The following is a 21,564-nucleotide window of genomic DNA, read 5'->3' on the forward strand; positions in this document are numbered from 1 at the left end:
CTTGCAGAGGTTTGAACATACATGCAGGGAGGCCTGCCAGGAAGGAGTTGCAGTAGTGAATGCATGACATTACAAGAGTTGTTCTGCATGCTCAGACAGATAGGGTCTGATCTTCCTGATGTTGTACAGGGCAAATCGATACAATCGAGCAATTGAGGCCACGTGAATCTTAAAGGTTAGTTGGTCATCAGTCATGACACCCAAGTTTTGAGCATGTGTTGGGTTGATTCAAGCTGGATACTGATCTGTTTTTGTATAGAGGGACTGGCTGAGATGAGTAGGAGCTCGGTCTTAGAGAGGTTAAGATGAAGGTGGCGTTCTTCCATCCGTGCCAAGATATTGGCAAGGCATGACGAGATCCAAGCCGAGACTGTGTGGTCTTTCAGCAGGAACAATAGGAAGAGCTGGGTATCGTCAGCATAGCAATGGTATGAGAAACCATGGGAGCAGATTACTGCATCAAGTGAGGTGGTGTATCCTGAGAAGAGAAGGGGACCCTTGAGGAACCCCTGTGGAAAAGCCGTGTGGTTTGGGTACTTCTCTCCTCCAATTACTCTCAAATATCTCCCTGAGAGGTACGACATGAACCAGCCAAGGGCAGATCCTGAGATACCAAGCTCAGTGAATGTAGAGAGGAGGATTTGGTGGTTAACCGTGTCAAAGCCATGTAAACTCTATTTGTATGAAAATAAATGTACATTCATGGGGAGCATATATGAAATGCAGTAACACTATATAATTAAAGAATACAAAACACATTATGTAGTTGTCCAGTGTACACATCTAAAGGCCTCACAAAATCAACCAAAAACATGTCAATAATTAACCTAAGGAGTGATTATAGTGAGACCACCACTGAAGGCCATCATGTTTGGGATTTGTGTCCAACAGCTAAAGTTTCATTTTGAGATTTGAAATATATAGCATTATTATGAAGGGCGGAAGGGAGGCTTGGTGTTACCTCAAGCCTCATTGTGATTTATAATGCAGAAGCAAATGAAGTTAGCATCAGAGAGAGTTGCAGCAGCTGCTGAATTCAATCAAGTTCTTCTATCCAGTTTCCTTATTTTTTATTGTTTATTCATGGAAAGTCTTATAGATATGTAGATGCATTTACATTGCTATAATGTCTATATATTTATTGTCCTTACGGTTAGTCTGTATAAAGTCAGTCAAGTGGGTCCATGGTGTTCAAAGATAATTGACCCCTTTCCCAGGAATGAGGGTAGGGATAATTTTTCAACTACATACATTTAAATGTCAATAAGTATATTCAAAGGACATTATTTTTGGTGCTGATTTTAAGAGCCTGAAATATATATTAAAATTGTGTTTCACTGTAGTACTTTAAAATGTGTTATTCATCTGGTAGTACTTCATTGTGCTTGAAATAAGTATACTAATAAACAATACGACCTGAAGTGTATGTTATTGTATTCTTATGTAAATTACAAAACAATACATAAAAGTGTACAATTAAAATGTATTTCCATATACTATTATGGAGTATATTTCTTGGATTGACTTAAATACAATACAAAATTACAGTAGTGGTATTTGAGCGCACTTAAAAGTATACTAATAGTCGATATTACTTCACTTTGTGAATGTATTCTTAGTCAATTCAAATCCAAACATTGCAATGTAAAATAATTGCAATGGGACAGACGAGGACTGCCCTGCTTTCTGTTTTTCCAGTGTAATCATGTGTTTTGTCAAGTAAAATGTATGCATATATACAGTACATGACATGTTTTGTGGTATATCTGTTTGTGAGTAAGCAAACGCAGACTGTGCAGATCTTGTGTAATCCTTGTTTCTGGGTCAGAAATCCATGGTATAAACCGCATTGGTCGCTCTGTGACAGGGCTACAGGCGGCACTGGCTCAGGAGGTAGAGGTTCGATACCCGACTCCTCCTGTCCGCATGTCAAAGTGACCTTGGGCAAGATACTGAATCCCAAATTGTTCGTGAAGGTTGTGCAACAAAACATTGTAAAGCGCTTTGGATAATGATTGCCCAGGCAGGTACTGTAGGAACACACACATACAGGTATAAATTTAGGCCTACATGCACAGTTTTGTTTACAATTCAACATACTATATAGATGCACATATATATACACATTAACAGGGCCTTTCACTTAGATTCATGCACACACCCACGCACACATGTCAAGAGCTGGAATGTCATCCATTATTCCTCAGAAGTGCTGCTGCAGTCTTTCATATTTCATGCTTATTGCACGCAGGCGCACTGAGGCTCAGACAACATAAACCACAGAGATTATGTGCAGATTTTTTGACAAGCCATACACCTTATTCTTAAATGGTGTGCAGGTGAACATACAGTTTTATTTTTGCTGCTTCTCACTTTCATACCCATATCCATAATGTCTAAATTTTGCTTTAGGGTGGAATTTCAAATAATCTAGGCCTTCTTTGATCTGCATACATGATCATAAATATTCAAGACTGGTTGGAGGATCTTAATAACATGAATGGTTATTCAGAATGGGTATGTTGGGATGTGTGGTGTGCCTGGCTTTGAGGTTGTATCATATTAAAACTAAGTGTGAAAATATACTGTAAATCCATGGCAAAAACTTCATGGTGCAGTGCATTATATAAAGAGCATGACAATAGGGCACTTATGGTGCTAGTTTATTAGTTTATTTATTTGCCTGGAAAAGCACTAGGATACAAAACAGCTGTGCAGGGGAGTACAGAAAACTGGGTCGGCTCATAAGGACCTTCTCCAAAGAGCACTGAAAATGAAACAGGTAAACAGAACATCAACATGACACACAAAAGACAAAATGTGAGCTTAAAGGACCTGTGTGATCTATTGGCAGAAATGGAATATAATATTCATGTTTTCATTAGTGTATAATCACCTGAAACTAAAAAATGTTGTGTTTTTGTTAGCTCAGAATGAGCCCTTTATATCTACATAGGGAGTGGGTCCTCTTCCATGGAGCCTGCCATGTTGCGCTGCTGGTTCTACAGTAGCCCAGAATGGACAAACCAAACACTGGCTATAGAGAGGGCCTTTCATGTTTGTTGAGAGTTTCGCAGCCACTATAGGTTCTCCTACATGCTTTAAAGGGAGGGGTGAGGGGTATTCAGTTGGTTGCAATCTGAAGGGAGACAGCAATGAAGGGAGACAGCAGGTGCGGACTGGCCATTGGAAAGTAATTTTCCCGGTGGGCCAGTTCAACCCTGGCATTATATAGCCTATATACAGATATTCAATAGGTCGTCTTAGCTACAGCGACATGGCTGGTGCAATCCATAATAGCAGGTAGCAGTTGCCATCAATATTGAAACTGAAAGTATATTTAGCACTTGTTAAAAGTATCTAGCACTCACAGCGCATGGCTGGTGTTGCAGAGAAGGTGCACCAAAAAAAAAAGGGTAAATGGGTAAAATAAACATGTAAATTTGATAATTTTCTTCTAGACAACTCATCAATTATTTTTTTCATTATAGCCTATAAGGCATATAATATTTGACAGCCAGCCCAACAATAAAAATGATTTGTTAAATACTTACTCTACAATCTAAACAAACAGGTGAACATGGCTCTGAACAAGAAAGGGAAAGGATGGAGGAGGGAGCAGGAACTAGCACAGATCCAATTAGAGGTGCGTGCAGTAAATTGTGAATGTTATTGTGTAAATTAGTGAACAACACATCATTCATATGATCTGGTTGGACTACTTCATTCAAGTTATTTATCGTTGCATTACAATAAATAGAATGATTGGCGAGTATGTTGCATAATACACCACATATGTATTTGCCCATGTAAAGGTTGGACTATGCATCATGAATTTAATGAATACAACAATATTTGATGCTCATGTCAGACAGTCCAAATGATGTCTGTTTTATGCATTTTTAACAAACAGATGAAGCTGAGTCAGACAGGGAAAGTTTTGAGGAAGTTGCAGGGACCTTGGAGACAGGTATGTGTGACAACCAGCCAGTGCCACTGAACAATGGAGTTTAATTGAAGCATAAATATGTTTTGCACTCTTATGTGGTCTTATTAGCCTAACACAAATAATAAAAATTAACAGATTGTGATTTTTTTAAATTAATGATTAATTGATCGACAAACATGTTGTGTAAGTTTGAATTTGGTGTATCAATTTGAAGCCGCTTGACAGCAAATTCCCAGGCTGCTTTTTGTTACCAGTCTGGGAGACAGGACAATACTTGCACTGTACTTTAAAAATGTAGTTTACATAACTGAAGGCCTACACACTGGTCTACATATTTTGTCATATACACAATGAGTTAGAATCTACATAGAAACATTCATAATGTAACACTGACCTCTGGTGGTAAAAAGGAGCATGTACATCATGGTATTCCCTGGCATCCAGGTGGAATATAGGGGTTTGGGTGTCCCTGTGACCCTGGGAGTTGTGTGGTCGGGGGCAATAGCCTCTGGTAGGGTCTCCCAAGGGAAACTGGTCCCAAATGAGGGTGCAGACCAAGAACAATTCATAGACCTCAATGAAGCAGCATGTCTGGCATGTGAGAACCTCGCCCGGAAGAGAGAGACCGGGGCACTCTCTCAGAGCGAGGCCTGGGAGGGGAGTTCACTGGCAAGCGTCTGGTGGCTGGGCCCATGGAGCCTGATTGGGCACAGCCAAAAGAAATAACATGGAGTCACCACCCTGTGGACCCACCACCTGCAGGGATAAAGACTGGGGTCAGGTGTGTTGCCAAATGGGAGGCAGGCAGGGGCGGGGACCTGGGCATACTGATCCCAGGCATTGTAAATTGGTTCTAGAGATGTGGAATAGGGGCTCAACTTTACAGGTTTTTGAGGAGCCAGATGAGTGTGATAAACAACGCCTTAACGTTTTTTCTTTGTGTGCTGTGACTAAAGTTAAGTCAGAGCAGTTAAAGGTGTCTGAACAAATCAAGGCTTCTCAGATATCACCCTCAAAGACAGAGGGCATTTCTAAGGGAAAGGATCAGGCTACATTTCTTTCCATTCTGTTGCCATCACTATCTAGAGACACGTGCATTAAAGAACAAGCTGTAGTCCCAAATTGAAATCCTTGTTCTAGCAATTATGTCCCGAAAATGAGCTCAAGGATGTTTAAAGTGGCCATTTTCTTAAGGATGGATTGCTGTTCATCAAGTGGGCTTGTGCTGGTGACTGTGTGCAGATTAAGCCAGCTCCTTTGTACCTGATTCCAGTGGTTGAGAAGTCATTTAAATATCTGCTACTTGATTGTGTGGGTCCACTGCCACAGAGTATGGCTAGGAGTAAGTACTAAAGTACTCGCTATCCAGCAACTTTTCCCCTATGCTCTATTAAAACCAAGCCAGTACAGAAAGCTTTGACTGCATTCATGACTATGTTTGGCATCCCAAAACTGGTGTAAACTGACAAGGGGAGTAATTTCATGTCTTTCACCTTTTCCTCAGTAGTAAAATAGCTTAGTATTAAACAAGTGTCCAGTGCATACCACCCTGAGTCTCGCAGAGGCCTTGAACTCTTATCAGACCCTGAAGTCTATGTTGTGTTCCTATTGCACTGCACTTTCTCAGAATTGGGAAGAGGGCCTCCTTGGTTGTTGCTTGCGATGTGGGAGGTGTCACGGGAGAGCACAGGGTTCAGTCCTAATGAACTGGTATGTGGACACAGTGTGAAGTCCACTAGCTGTGTTAGGAGATGATTTGAAAAATGCTAAGCCTTGATAACATCTTGAGTTATGTAAACAGCACCAATACCACAGAAAATGAATATTTTAAACATGTTTTTCTATTATTATGTATTTCTAGGCATCTTGCAAAAAAAACGCCATTTAGAGACACCAAATAACCCCCGCTTCAGAGTAACTGAAACATAAACACATTATAGTGCTTTGTTTCCTTGTTGAAACTAAACTTTGTACTTAGAAAAGAGTCAAAGCAAATTCTATGGTGGGAAAGCAGTTTGTATAAAAAGTAACACTCAGGAAACTATTTAAATTCACATAATTTCCATGGTTGTGGCTTTATAGAAACCACTAAAACTGCATATTGTCATTTTCGGAATTTCATTGGCTATTCAAAACACCAGTCATCAGCAGAATCTGTTCCTATTGGCTTAGTTTTTACACGAAAGAAGAGGGGTAGGCACCTCCTTTCAACGTGGACTCTTGTTGGCTATTGTAGGCTGTGGACAGGACTTGGAAGCTCCTACTGGGTCAAGTCAGGTGTCAGTCAAAACATCAGTGTGCAGCTGCCATTTTGATACTGAGATGTGGCTAATGTTTACATGCTAATGCGACTTATGATGGAGAATACATGGAAGATTAGGACATCTGCCGACTAATTTGAAATGATGCAATAGCTGTTTGTGGATATTTATTGGTATAATCGTAACTAAATATTTTACTGGATTGGATCGACTGGACCTTTGCCAATGTAACAAGACCATTTTTTTGGAGTTGTATTAGTCAATGGAGTAATATGAGGCTTCATAGGTTAGTAACGTGAATTATGTAATTGTTAATTTGTTGGTCAGTTGTCTGACAGAGGTGTTGATTGTATCTTGAAATGGTTTGTATCAATCAAATTACTAGAATCTTAGCTTTCCAAAGCTGTTTCGCTTGAGTACTCACTTAAAGACAGGAGTCGTGTACATAGTAGGGGTGTGCCCGAATACAAATACATTATTTGGCAAAGCACAAATAGTGGGTTTTTTTTTATGAATATCTGTTTCACACAAATATTCTAAAAATTATTTGTATTTGGGAAGAAAAAAAAAAACATGTCAAATACCAACGTGCAGGTCGGTCACATCGCTATCTCAGTATCTCTCTGCTGTTACGTCTGTCATCAGGTTTCAACAAGGGGAGTCACATCCACCTGCTACATGACACACATTTCCTGATTTGGACATCACTCCTGGAGTTGGGGGTGTTCCCCAGTAATAAAGCTGAGCTACTGATACATGCAAAGTGCTCCCAAGGGACTCTCCATAACCTGTTGTTACCCTTTTCCTTTCCACAAAGTTAGGTTGTAAAAAATAGGCAATAAATGAAAAGTGCAAAGCAAGAATCACCTTTGAAGTTCTTTCCTATTCATGCTGTCTCTGTGTTAGGGGTGTATAAATAGGTAGAGGTCTGTCTGCAATTAGGCGATGAGTTAAGTTTTAGCTTAGTAGTCAGCACAGTCATCTATGATCTGGGAGACTCCAGTTCGAGACCCAGTGTGGGGACCTCCTTCGTGAGGTAGTTTATTCATGAACACTTATTGTAATACTTTAATTTTCTGAAATTAAAAGTGTGATAAAAACAAAAACAGAATTTTTAAGCCTCTTTCCACTTTTATCCGAATACAAATACAAGTAATTTTGCTGCCTCAACAAATACAGATACAAATACAAATACTGGGCCCTCTGCACATGCCTAGTACATAGCATAGTCTTGTACTTAAAAGTATAATATGCAATTATTCCACATTAAAATGTCTAAAAACAACTAGACCTATGTTATATATTTCGTTGAGTTGTGTACTTAGATTACCCCAAATGTTTCCAACAATTTTCAAACCTAGAGAAATCTGTAATTTAATCAAAGTGATGGACCGTTTCATTTGGTCGCCTGTCAATGGCGTCATACCTCCTCTACCAAAGAGTAAACAGCACAAGATGCATACGGCGGCGCTGTGTTTGTCCACTACAATGGCGTCTACCAAAGAGTAACTTACACACATACAAGATAATACATCAGCGTTGTGCTTCTTCCTCAGAAACTGTTACAAATTGACTTTTATTCAGTTTTAAGCCACATTTTCATGATAAATTTAGGTCGCTTTAAACTATGCCTTTTAGCCGGAAGAAGGATTTCGTCATTGGACATCTGAATCTTAAGTTATCAGATAAATAAACTGGGCTAACGTTAACAGCAGCTCAGCTAACAGCCCCTCCAGGAAGTTCGGTGGTCACCAAACATCGTCGGAGAAATATTGATTTTTTCAGGTGAAACAGCTTTAATTAGTATTTTTAACAATTTTAATCTGTGTGTATGTTTGTTTTTGGAGAGGATGAGACCTCTGCGGATAATTCGCCTCCTGGGAGAAACCTGCCGAACGTCTGGATCTAAAGTTATAAGAGAAGTAAACCGAACAAGTGTTAGCAGCAACTCAGCTAGCAGCCCGTACCGGACGTCCGGTGGTCGCCGTACATCGTTGGAGAAACACTGATTTTTTTAGGTGAAACAGCTTTATTTAGTGTTTTTACCTGTAATCTCCGGGTCCGTTTGTTCTGGAGAGGAGGAGACCTCCGCGGGTAATTCAGCTCCCGGTAAAAACATCCCGAATGATTAACACTGAAGTAATCCTGTCCCGGTGAAGCTGGTTATTTAACGACGAAGACAACAACTCCCATGATTCCTTGCTACTTCACACTGTCATCACACTCCGTCTTATGTTATTGTTTTGATTGAGAGACCCCTAGCGGCTGAAATTACATATAGTGCGTTTAATATTGTTACGCAGGTATAATGTTCACCATGATCCCCATCTTCGTTTTGCATGTAAGTATGCTAACATTTGCTAATTGCACTAAACAGGAGGTACAGCTGAGGCTTTGCAGGTATTTAATCAAAAAACAAGTATTGGACAAATTGAAATTTCAACCACATGATGGCCCTAGGTGAAAAGTCAGTGAGATAACCAGTGATTGAAATTCATCATAAGTTGAACATGAATGTCTGCAACAAGTTCCATGACAACTCATCCAATAGTTGTTGAGACATTTCACTCAAAACCATAAATATTAACCTCATGGTGGATATTTCCCAGAATAAGTGAAAGCTTTTACATGCTGGTGGAGAAAAAGTCAGGTGATCACCAAGGTCAGTAGGATTCATTCTCTGGGGACCATGAATGTTGGTACAAAATGTCATGGCAAATCATCCAATAGCTGTTGAGATACTTCAGACTGGACCACAGTGGTGGAACAACTGACAAACCAATATTGCCTTCCTTAGATACATGCTGCTAGAAATATGGCTAAAAATAGTAACACTAAGTGGGATTTATGGTAAATTCGCTAAAACATAAAAATGCACTTGTATTTTTATTTTCTACCCTTCATGTCATTTCTACTTCTTATTTTTCTCTCTCTCTTCCTCCCAGAAGTCTCTCAATCTACGCATACACTCTCAAATGTTTGCACAAAAACATTGCCTTCTCTGCCCTCGGCCTGCTCTAATAGCTGGATAGGTAAGTGAAGTTAACAGAGAGAGTTGTCTGTGCTACAGTGATGAGACACTGGAGCTCCACTAGATGGCTGCAAATTGCTACAGTATACTGTATGAGTCTCCTCAACAGCAGGAGATACCTGCTCTTGGTTAGTTTGTGCTACTAATACTTGTACAAAACAAGTACTATTTATATTGAGATAAAAGAAAACACAAGGCTTAAAGTGGGTTTCTAGTCACTATTGTTTGTATCATCAGGGTTATTTTTTCAGATTTGACAAAGCTCCTTGAGAAGCTTGTGGCAACATTTTTAACAGGGAAATGAAATGTGTGTTGGAGGGTTTCTTAGTCGTTGTTGTTGTTGTTGTTGTTGAAAACCCTTTACATGCAATTTCTTTGCTTGCAATATACAGAATGTGTTAAAATGTCAGTTTATACTGTGCTCACAAGGGACATTTTCCCAGATAAAAATGTGTTCATTCAAATCACCATGAGAGAATTGGAAGAAGAACTGAGACAGATAAGCCTGTAGCCTGGTTGTATTATGAGCAGCATAAGTCTGTGTTAAGACAGACATTTGCACTGCATGAAAAAAACATGGCCTCCTGATTCATTTAAATGAGACAGCATGGGTCTAGCAACAAATTTGTACAAGGCTCAACTTCTGATGTAACCAGTGATACATTTCTATAATTTTTTTGTATAATCCAGTGACATAGGAGTATATTATTTCCTGAGTTGTGAAATCCTGTCTCACAGCATTAAAACCATTGTGCAGTGTTTTGATGTCTAATGGGTTAAACTCTTGTATCTGTTACTCAAACTGGATCCTGGATCATATTTAATTTTCTCACCTGTACCTAAAACAACACTCTCCCACCAACACCCACAAATACAGTGCTATTTTTGCTCCAAATACCTTCTGGTTGTCTTTTTACCGACTATATCCATAGTATAGTCTACCGTGTGAACTGTACTTGATGGGAACTTGGAGGCAACAGGTTACATACACATCACAGAGAGGGAGGTGGGATGTCAAAAAGCGGCCGAACAGCAAATTCTTGCCCCAGGGCCCCTGAACAAGTTAATCCAGCCAAGTCTGTCTATAAAATCTGACACTGAAAACTCCTCCAGTGATTGATTGCTGCCATTTTAGATGAATTTTCTCTTCAGTTGCAAAGATATTATTTGTAGTAAGAAAACAAGTAAAGTAATTAAAGAAACACTGTGCTCACAACTTTATAACGGACTTCACCACAGGTGTTTATCAGCAACATAGTGGCTGTGCATATGGAAGTATTACATGCAGGAATGAAACAACATACTGTATTTGTAATATCCAGCAGATGGCAGTGGAGCACAGCCTTGAATGGAAGAGTTTTTAACATCCCTATTATCTGATGGAACAGAGTCGAGACAAAAAAAAAAAGAACAAATATTCAAATTTCACAAAATAAGTGAAAAACATTAAAGTGTTTTAAGCACACAACATAAATAAATGGATTGAGGTAAACTGACACTTAATAATTCAATTGTCTTAATCCATCTCTAGAACATCACAAACTGAAAAGTAGACCTTTTCCTTGCAGACATTTTGACTTGTCAAAGCAGGAACAGCACAGGTGGTATTAATAACATTACTGATGGCTGCAATGCATTAAGATGAGTCATTTCCAGGGTTCTGGTATAGTGCATGCTCACTCTTTGTAATTCATGGAATGGAACCTTTGTTAATGTTATTATTTACACTCGTGCTTTTCCTGCTTTGACAAATCAGAATGTCTGCTATGAAAAAGGTCTACTGACACCACCTTTATTTTACCATTTATTAAGCAGAGTCCAAAAATGATAATGTAATTCTAAGTGTACTGTTACATGGACCTGTTGAAGGATCATCATGGGGTTTTTTTCTTCTGTTTTTATAATTTGAGTATTCATTTAATGAGGTTATGTTGAAAATATGTTGTTTTGTGCACTGTTTTATATTTGCAGTTTTATATTTGATATTCTCACTATTTTCGGATTAACCTGATAGGAGGTCCAGGGGCAAAAATGAAATGCTGAGCGTCTGTGAACCCCCAGTTCTTCCATCTTCCTTCACATTTTGTACAGTATTTCTGTGCTGGAGCACTACAATGCCCCAGGTTTGTTATGTGATCGTTTGTGGTATGGTTAAGAGGAAAAGATACTTAAGAATATGCACCATGTAATCTTTATATCTGCTGTGACAGTGCAGATCCTAAAAAAGAAATTCTGTCTTATAAGGACCCCACCTTGAAGCCCTTAACATGTCATGGATATTGCACTTTATTAATCACATTTCCACAGACCACTTGCCAAACCCCTCACTAAAATCACCGTGTACATGTATCCTATTGACTTGACCTATCAGACGCAGTGCACACTGCAGGTATACAGTACATGGCAGCTTCATTCGTGATCTAGGAACCAACCAGTGCTCCTACAATGGAATAATACCTGCTGCAGGTGTGTCAGGTGGTTTCTAGAACTTTCATTCAACATAAAATTCATTTAGGAACATACTCCATGGTGTAAGCATAAAAGCTATTATACCTACATTTTGACCAAAGGTAAGAGAGAGCCTCAATGCAGCAGCCACCTTCAGACTGTTGGTGCATATTTATAAACTAATTTGCAGTTAATGAAATTACAGATGAGTTGCCATCCAGTGAAACGGGAGCTTCTGGGCCTTTGGGGCCTGGTTGGTAATGTTCCCCTGTGAACAGAAAGTGATGACCGGATGTAAGGTGACTATCCAGAGCAGCTGATGAAGCAACATTTTCATTTGAACGTGACGACCGGAAGTGTGGGTATTGATTGCGGCGCGCTTGACGCTGGCTGAATTAACGCTACTGGCTGCATGGAAGAAAGCCGTCCATTGAAGGAACGTGGTGGATCTTTGTGACTTGACAGGACACTTTTCACCGCCACACTGATGGACTGAGAGACCAACTGTGCTCGGAACCGTATTTACGAGTGTGTCCCGCTCCGGAGCCTGTGATTCTTTATTTGGATCAAGAACAGACTGGTGTCAGCTGGAGAGGAGAGGAGCCACAACACCGCAGCAAACATGTACGTTGTTTCAAATGTTTCTCAGTCAATGCCCTGCTCACATCGAGCCAACTGTTAGGCTGTTGTTTAATTAGCTATATTCATTAGTTTTGTGCTTTTGGTTGGAGGGTTAGCATCTTCTCAGTCCTGTTTATGTCGCTTTTTGTCCAGCTGTCTGAGTCTGCTGCAGTCTTGTCCTGTCACTCAGTCCTCTTCTCTGTGTGCAGAAACCGGCTTTACAAATCCTTTAATTCTGCACTTCTTCCAGCCTGAGCTCCAGCCTCCAGTCAGGCGCTTTCAGTAAAATGTCACCTTGTAGACTCGGTTTACACAATATTTCTGAATAGCATGAAAACATCTAGCAAGTGGTGGCAGGCACCGTGAAACATTCACAGTAGTTTCATTTCCATGAACGTGAGTATACCGAATGTACCAGAAACGCCGCATGAGCTCTTGTCATGTTGTATCAAGTGTTTATCTGAAAGTTGGCAAGTTTCTGAAGTGATTTTGGCTTGAACTTGAACGTTTCGCCTGAGGGATCCCTCAATCAGAATCAGTCTATGTGTCAACGGACTGCAAATGTGAAAGTGTGTCTGTGTTTGTGAGAGTTGTATGCAAAGTAGTGGACATTGTCCATGACCATAGCTTTTACATGACAGGTTGTGTGTGTGTGTGTCAGTATGCGGTATAACAAGGTCATGGTTTGCATCTTTGGATATGACAGAAGAAGTACTGTTAACATGAGAGGATTGCTTTTGTGTGTGTGTGTGTGTGTGTGTGTGTGTGTGTGTGTGTGTGGGTATGACTTAGGTCACTTTCAGGGACACACACCAGACTTAAGATCAGTTAATTGGGGACAGATTGTGCAATTGGGGACAAAAGTCGTGTCCCCAATTTGTAAAATGCTGATTTTTGGGTCAGTGATTAAAGTTAGGGTCAGGCAGGTAGTGGTTATGGTCAGAGTACGCCTTCAAATCGATTTTCCAAAACAAAGATCTAAGCTAAAGATCGAGTTTCAAAGCCTCTTCCACAGTGGCAGATTTAAAATTCTGTCCCGAACTACAGTGGAGTCACAGAGCTAAGCATCAGTTTCGGAAAACCCCAGAAGGTTGTTTAACAGCACTTGGCGCTTTTCTGAAGGTATTTTCAGACTACTCAAAGACTCAAGACTGTCCTTGTAGATCAAAAAATGTTCCGTCCACTACACACACAAACATTTTTAATCTTTAATTTTGAATCTTTGTTTTCCAAATTTCATTTCTGTTTACTAATCCAAGTAGCCAGAGATGACCTATTTCCTTCCTTGTTTTGTTTGACAAAAGGAAAATAGAAACATTACTGTGCATCGAATTATGAAATAACTGAAAATAACACTATTATATACAGAGTAAACAAAAATAAGTTTATAAATGTAAATGTATAAATTGAGCAAGAAGATACTCAAAAAGAAGTTATTTTTGCCTGCCGTCTTGGTCTAGATTCAGAAATGAAGTCACAACTTTTTTTTCTTCTGCTTTTTTTTTTTTTCAACCATAAAACAAATGTAAAATTGTAAGACTGGCTAGATGTTCTAACAGAGCAGCCACGCATTTCTTACAGTAACAGAGAATACAGTTAAAAATCTGACAAATTCACAAATGTTGTGTTGGATTGCTAATCAACATCAATCCCAACCTTAAAGGACAGGTTCACAATTTTTCAAGTGTGTCTTAAAACAACAGTCAGGTGTCCATATGAACAGTGAAAGAGGTTTTCCTCGCTGTAATCATTCCTCCTGTTCATACTGGATATTAAAAGATCCTTCAAAAATGTGCTTTCAATGTAAATGATGGTGGGCATTATGAAGGGATCTTCTAATGGTCAGTATGAACAGTATGAGGAATGATTACAGCAAGGCAAACATGTTTCAGTTTTCATTTGGGCTCCTGACTAGTTTTAAGACAGACTTGGAAAAAAAATGTGAACTTGTCCTTTAACTTGTCATATTGTATCACAGGTTTGGGTTTACAGTATGACTCTGCAGTGCTCTGTGGCTTCTGGGAAATGTTGAAAGGCAGGCCTAAAGACTTGAAGTCAAGAAGCAAGACTAGTTAAAACCAGATTTCACTTGTCCTTTTAAATGCTTTATCAAAATAAGAATCATAATTATTCATCTATTCCAGCCTTCTAATATTAGGATTTGCTGATTTGTTTGTTTCAGATTATAAATGGAAAATCTTTGTTTTTAGGGCGGTTGGTCAGATATGGTAAATAATTTGAAGATATCACCTTGGTATTTAGTGACAGGCATTCATCATAAACTTGGACACATTTAGACTTAAAAAAACGGTTGATTAATTGATTATGAGGAACTCTTCTGCAGGCGGTATGCACAAGCTATCAGTCTTGAAAGAGTGACAGCATTCTTGGCATAACTTTGAAATGCAGCACATAGTGTAGTAGCACTCTGCCGACAGAAACAACAGGCAGTTCTGTTTGATTCAGTTCCAGGGGGGAAGGTCATGGAATCCAAATGTTGCTGTAATAGGTGACAAAAACAAACTGGTTCAGGCTGACTGTGGGAATGCTCTCTGAAACCACAAACACACTCTCTGTGTGGCTCTCGGAGAGTCAGCTGAACAGTAGGTCCATTGTGTCGGTGCAGGGCTCTCACAGTTAGAAGACCTAATTCAGCTAATGATCAGGCCTGAGCTAACAAACTGCATGAAACAGATACAGAGCAGAGGGAAGCCACTGTGCTCACTCATCTGCTTCTTATTTCATTCATCACTTGTCTTCTTCATTCATAAAGCACGATGGAACATTAAAGGGCCATGTCACTCATTTTCAACCTGATCTGTTTACTTGTAGTCCGACATGCTTAGGACGCAAGTGGGGTTTTTTTTTGGATGTAATGCAATAAAAAATCTGGAAAATGTTTGTATAATCGTGCATGTTTGTCATCTCTGTGCTCTGTGAAGGGCTCATTGCTTTCATTCTAGCTCAAGCTGACAGCTAATGATACATTCATAGGAGGAGCAACAGCAGTTGTTCTCGCTTTCTTTCTTCAGTTTCATCTGCTGAAATGGATGAAAATAAAGAACACAGTTTGTCTTTTGGTAAATTGGCACCATTAAAAGTATGCCGAATTAGCTCTTAGTAATTCATGTTTGCAGTGTATCCATGGATGTACAGACAACTATCACTGGATTACTTTGATAGTAAAGAAAACTTAAAATTATAATGATTCTCAGGCAAGTTCAGGTGTTTTAAGACATTTTTGTCTATAATTTCCTAGTTCATTTGTGGTGGACATCGGAATAATATCATCGGAAAGTATGATTCGCGCTGAATCTAGAAATGTTCACCATAGCTACATAGCTGATTGTGCTACATATCACAACCAGACACATCCTTACATTGCGCTGCATTAAATTTCTCAAAGAACTTCAGTACAAAGTCAAGGTTGTGATATGTAGCACAACAAGCTAGCAAAGCTCTGTAAACGGAACGGTGTTCCTGCACATGCTCAGTGGCGTCTGCTGTACAAAGAACTTTCCTGGGACTGATCGCTGTTGTTAGTCTTTGGAGCCGTTTGATCTTAACAACGGAGGTCAACGGCACAGAGGAATAAGGTATATCAGGCTTTGGATACACACTTGTTAGTAGATCAGTTCAATGTCGGTTTGGCTCCAAACATGAGATTTGTTGACAATAAGACAAATAAAGAAAATCACCAACCGAACTCTTTAAGGCCTACAGTATTATACTATACAATATGTTGTACCTTGTTATATTGCTGTTGCTTTTCATTAGAGAATTTCTCTATGTAGAGAGTTTTACCCTTTTTAATCTAGTAAAAAGTCATCTAATCTAATCATCTAATAGTGTGGAAATCTTTATTGTGACTTATATATATACATATATATATATATACCGTTGTTTTGCTTTTTTTTAATAGAAATAAAACCCATTTAGTTCATTTCGTTCATTTACTTAGTCAGATGATGGAAGCTACAGTTGTAAACTGGAAGTGTCTGCTCTGTGAGCATCTGCAGCAGCAGCAGAGTCTCAGCACAGAGTAAGCTCTCTGCCTGCTCAGCCTGCTCTCGGTGTGTCCCTCTCCGGATGGCAGGTGGGTTGCTCCGGTTCTGGTTCCAAGTGGCAGCCGTCCTCTGGCTTGTCCCCGCGTCTTTGTGCGCTGCCAACCAGTGTCGCCGCAGCCTCACTGTCTCACACACACGCTCTCTCTGTATAAGCTGTATAACACATTAAGGTTTAGAAAACCTCTTAAAATACATTTTCTTAAAAGTTCCCTGATGCTTAGGGCCAGCGGGGGGTCAACTCAGGCTTGGTGGGCCGCCAGACTTGCAATACACTGGCGGAAACCCTGTAAAGATCTCCAAGTGTCTCACATTACACACAGTTTTCTTGAAATGTAGCAGAGAGAAGTGAAGCGGCACAGAGGAAGGGTCAGTTTGAAGCATGTGTGTATGCACATGTGTTGGCAGACCATAAACCAGCTCTGAGGCCCAAAACCAACCTGACATTGTTTACCCAGCATGCATTCTGATTTCTGGACTGCCTTAGGCTTCTGTCCTTCTCTCTTACACAAACATACACACACACACACACACACACATACACATATACACTCATACATGGTCCTTTGAAGTTAATGACTTCCTCTGATGGACTAGACTTCCTTGAAGAACTGGACAAACAGCCAATTAACACACACACACACACACACACACACACACTCTCTCAAACATGGACATATACACACACATATAGACACATGTACACACACATGCCAGTCTGAACTATAAAGTTATAATGAGAGTTAATGACTTTGACTCTTCAGATAGGCAGGAGTGAGAAGCTAAGAATATTATCCCAAAGGTTTTTCCAAAAGTTTTGGTTCCTGAGAAATAAAAGTTGTATTTTGTGGTTCGGAACATTTTTAGCCTCCACAGTCAGTGTTTTAATTTGGGTTGAAATCAAGGCCAATGTCCTGCCGCACTGGAAACACTTGTCAAAAATAGTAACTTTCTGTGGCTTGAGGTAAAAGTGATGAAGGACGTTTTAGACCTGTCTTGGTTGTAAACTTCTGAACCTGCACAACAGAGTAATATATTCTGAAAGATGTCAACAACTTTTGGTTGGATTGCCATCAAATGTTGCACAGACTTTCATGTTCCCCAGAGGATGAATCATACTGACTTTGGTGATCATCTGACTTTTCATCCAGTGCCACCGGGTAGCTGTTCAATGCTTTCACATATCCATTAAAATATCTCAACATCTACTCGTTAAGATTGACAGAAAATGTTGTACAGATACTCATGGTTCCCAAAGGATGTATTAGACTGACTCTAGCGCTGTCGTGAGGTTGACATTTGTGGGTAATGTTGAATAATGTTGTACAGCAACGTAAATTAATGGTTATATAAAATTATCACTTAGTTTTTTTGACATTTCAGCACTAACACTTTGGTTGTACTAGCTAAGTTACAGATATGGTTTAGATCATAAGAAAACATTGTAGCTGTCACCTCAAGTCTTGCTGTGGGGTGTCTAAATGTGAGAGTGCTTGAATATGTCTTATAAGTGATTATTTATGTGTGCTAGTTCAGTGCCCCAGTATGTTTTCTTTTTGACCATTGCTAATATAATAAATCCTCTCAGCAGTTATTCAGTGCAGTGTAATCCAGTAGTGCAGCACCAGTGTGTGTTTCTGTCAATGCTGATGATGCTCTGTTGAATGTGATGATTGTATAGTGAACAACGTTGTGGAGGATCTGAATCATTTACCCGTAAGGAAACCGTATGAAATTACTTCTCACCCGAGCTGGACTCACGTGGTGTCCATCAGGTCGAAGTTATTCAAGTTTAGAGCTGCAACAGTTGGTTGATTAATGAATTAGTTGTCAACTTTTGTATTAATCACCAACTATTTTAACTATTGATTAATCATTAAAAGTCATTTATTTTAAAGAAAAAATGTCAATTCTTTGATTCCAGCTTCTTACATGTGAATATTCTGGTTTCTTTAGTCTTCTATGACAGTAAACTGAATATCCATGGGTTGTGGACTGTTGGTCGGGACAAAAGAAGACTTTTTAGGTTGTATCTTGGACTTTGGGAAATAGTGATCAATGATTTCCACCATTTTCTGACATTTCATAGACCAAACAACTAATCGGTTAATCGAGAAAATAATCAAGACATTAATGTGTAATGAAAATAATGGTTAGTCGCAGCCCTATTCAAGTTAGATATTGATCATTTTCTAATATCTGCTGGTCAGTGTTAGTATAGTATCAGTACAGCATTAAGTGGTGCTGAGGGTCTTTCCTCATATAATTCTGGCTATATGTTTTCATCCAAAGTTGATTATCTATGAAGATTTTGTAACATTAGTGTGTGTGCTTTGGATTTTGTCAAGAAATCAGTTTTATCGACGTGCTTTTCAGAACACTGACCCAAAATTACCGTAGAAGCGAGCTGTTCTGAAAGCTCCCCTGTCTGTACTGAAGACTGCACATAAAAATGGATGAAATGATTTAGGATATCATTAGTGCTTTGAGTCACAGCGGTCAATATCGGGGTGAAACATAAATTATTGCTGTAATTGTTATAACACAGTCATTGGTCGGCTTTGGTCCACATGGGTGTAACTTTACAAAAGACAGACTGAAAATGGATCACTGTTATTAGCAAACCTCAGAGTACTACCTGACATGACCTCTGACTCAGCTGAACACATACTTGATGTGTGTGTCCGTGCAGTGAAGGCCTGCACAGAGTGACTCATGCTGTGTCTTTCACTAATAACAGAGTCGCTGCAGTAATCATATATTATACTGACTGGAACAGCTATGTAGCCCTCTCCTGACCTCTTGTCTGTCTCTTATTCCTAAACTAAGTGTCTAAGGATGGAGGGATTTTGGTCATTGCTGGGCTGGATGCAGTTTCATTCCTGCACTGGTCCTGGCCAGCTGGGCAATTTACAGTAGTTCTATTCACTGGGTGGCTTTTGCTGTGAAAAGCAGTTACAGGAAATGTTGAGTTTGCATTAGCGGCAACTTTACATCACAACAGGCCAGCTCATTCTGGCACATAAGCATAGCTCCCTCCCAATGATGTTTGTTGATAGTGTTATCAGTGATATCTTTTTCACAACAGATCTGCTTGGAACCAAAACAGGCTGTTCAAGTTTAGATAAGCAGGAAAACCCCCTGCTCATATTGTTTAATTATTGTTCCTGTTAACCATTGTCTTCTTTCTTGTAATTCCATAGTTTCCTCATTCACATTCATTTCCCTGTGTTGTCCCAGAGCTTCTTTTGACCTGATAAGATAGTCTCAGTGATTGTCTGTGTGGGTGTCCTCCTCTCCACCTCTGGTGCTGTCTGCACATGCAGGTAGTTCAGGTGAGAGAGATTATCAGAGGATTACATACTAGGCCTTGTGCCTGACACCAAAGCCATGGCAGCAAATAGAGACAGAAAGACAGTGAGCATATAGTGATGTACTATGTTTGTACATACTGCCTGCTGTATTGTGATATCTGTCCTGATAGTGGCAGTAAAGTACACAGGGTCACAAAACCAGTTGGCATCATCCTCTGGGAACCATAAATATAAATATCAAATTTCATGGCAATCTTGGTCCATATTGGTCTTGGACAGACATGTGGGAGGTCTGACACTGATATCCCTAATCTCAAATGATACTTTCCACTTCTGCACAGGCGCAAGGGTTCGTCTGAAATGTTGTCACATTATTTCCAAGAGGATCCAAGATATTAAACAGGTGTTTGCAGTCTTTGAGCATGACTTGATACAGCTGTGAAAATGTTCTCTTCTTGTGACCCCTGTGAGCTGAACTGGAAACTACATGGTACACTGCCTGGCACTGTATGTGCTTTTTCAAGCATTTTTTTTTTGGCTGGTCAGTGTATTGCCAGATGAAGTTGCACGGAAATAGAGCAAGAAGCAAATTTTATGTCAGACTAACTCATCAGTTTTATTTGTCGGAGCCCTCTCTGGCAGTGCTGCTGCTGCACCAACACAGTGTTCTGATTGAAATAAACGAGGAAGTCTTCGTTTATTTCCTTATTGCTCTTGTGGATCTAAAAGGGTTGTAAATCATCCACGGTAGAGGTGACTGAGACTCTGGAGCTGACCCAGTGAATCTGGCGCTAATGCAGCAATAACACTTTACTTTCATTCCCCTATTTAGCATTTATAAGTAGTACATAAACCTATAATAGTTTATAACTAACTATGATGTAGCTATAGAATAGATTTATTTCCAACATTTTAAAGAAAGGAAATATATAAGTAAGAAAACAAAACAAGAATAACCAATAAAATTAACAATAATCATATACAACAAATTGTCAATAAATAACATAAATAAATATTACATGTCTGGAATGGAGTAGGAAGAAGTGAAATGCTTATCTGGTCCTACCCCTTTTCTATACTTACTCAATGAACTTAATGTGTATCATGTATAGTCCAACTGTGCACCCCAGTGTCCATCATACACAGCTTAAATAATTACCTGTATGTTCATCCTATTTATACATACATAACCTATAAGCAGGTATACGAACATTTTAAGTGTTTATTAATGTACAACATTTGTCAAAAGTGATTTGTCCTATGAAGACCTATTAGTATAGTTATTACAACTATGTTTGACTATGTTATCATTCATTCATACAGCAGCCTCCACTTATGGATGCCCACAGGAAGAGTTCTAGTTGTTGACAAATGCACTGTAAACTGGAGTTTAACTAACTCAGTTCAAGACATCCCAGCAGGGACTGTTTGAGAGTTAAAACTCTCTTGGGACCACAAGATTAATTGATCATTTGTTTGGACCATAAAATGTCAGAAAATGGTAAAAAAAAAAAAAAAAAAAAAAAAAAAAAGTTGATCACTGTATCTCAAAGTCCAAAGTTACATCCTCAGATGTCTTGTTTTGTCCCAACCAACAGTCAACAACCTAAAGATGTCCAGTTTACTGTAATAGACTAAAGAAACCAGAAAATATTCACATCTGAGAAGCTGGAATCAGAGAATTTGGACATTTTCTTATTTTTCTTAAAATCAATTATGAAAATAGTTGACAACTAATCGATTAATCAACTAATTGTTGCCAGCTCCAACAGTATCTACACCTGTAAGTTCTTTGTGACAAATGAAGACCCAACTCTTCAAACTGAAAAGATACAATTAGAATGCAAATTTGACTGTAATGTTTTCAGTATGAATG

General features: G+C 39.2%; 1 protein-coding gene and 1 long non-coding RNA gene across 2 annotated transcripts in view; one reads left to right on the forward strand and one right to left on the reverse strand.

Moving 5' to 3' along the window:
* Positions 1 to 2,650: 2,650 nt before the first annotated feature.
* On the reverse strand, positions 2,651 to 8,299 carry LOC121897732. The gene is made up of 3 exons (XR_006096277.1): positions 8,257 to 8,299; positions 4,344 to 4,705; positions 2,651 to 2,767 (listed from the first exon to the last, which is right to left on the reverse strand). It is a non-coding gene; the product is annotated as an uncharacterized LOC121897732 (long non-coding RNA).
* A 3,504-nt stretch (positions 8,300 to 11,803) lies between these two features.
* Positions 11,804 to 21,564, forward strand: part of ripor1 (RHO family interacting cell polarization regulator 1) — a 65,495-nt gene continuing 55,734 nt past the window's right edge. The window contains exon 1 of the mRNA XM_042412354.1: positions 11,804 to 12,313. The gene's annotated coding sequence lies outside the window, so the exon portion shown is untranslated. The remainder of the gene's footprint in view (positions 12,314 to 21,564) is intronic.

The sequence above is a fragment of the Thunnus maccoyii genome, chromosome 5, assembly GCF_910596095.1.
Source record: "Thunnus maccoyii chromosome 5, fThuMac1.1, whole genome shotgun sequence".
Lineage (NCBI taxonomy): Eukaryota > Metazoa > Chordata > Actinopteri > Scombriformes > Scombridae > Thunnus > Thunnus maccoyii.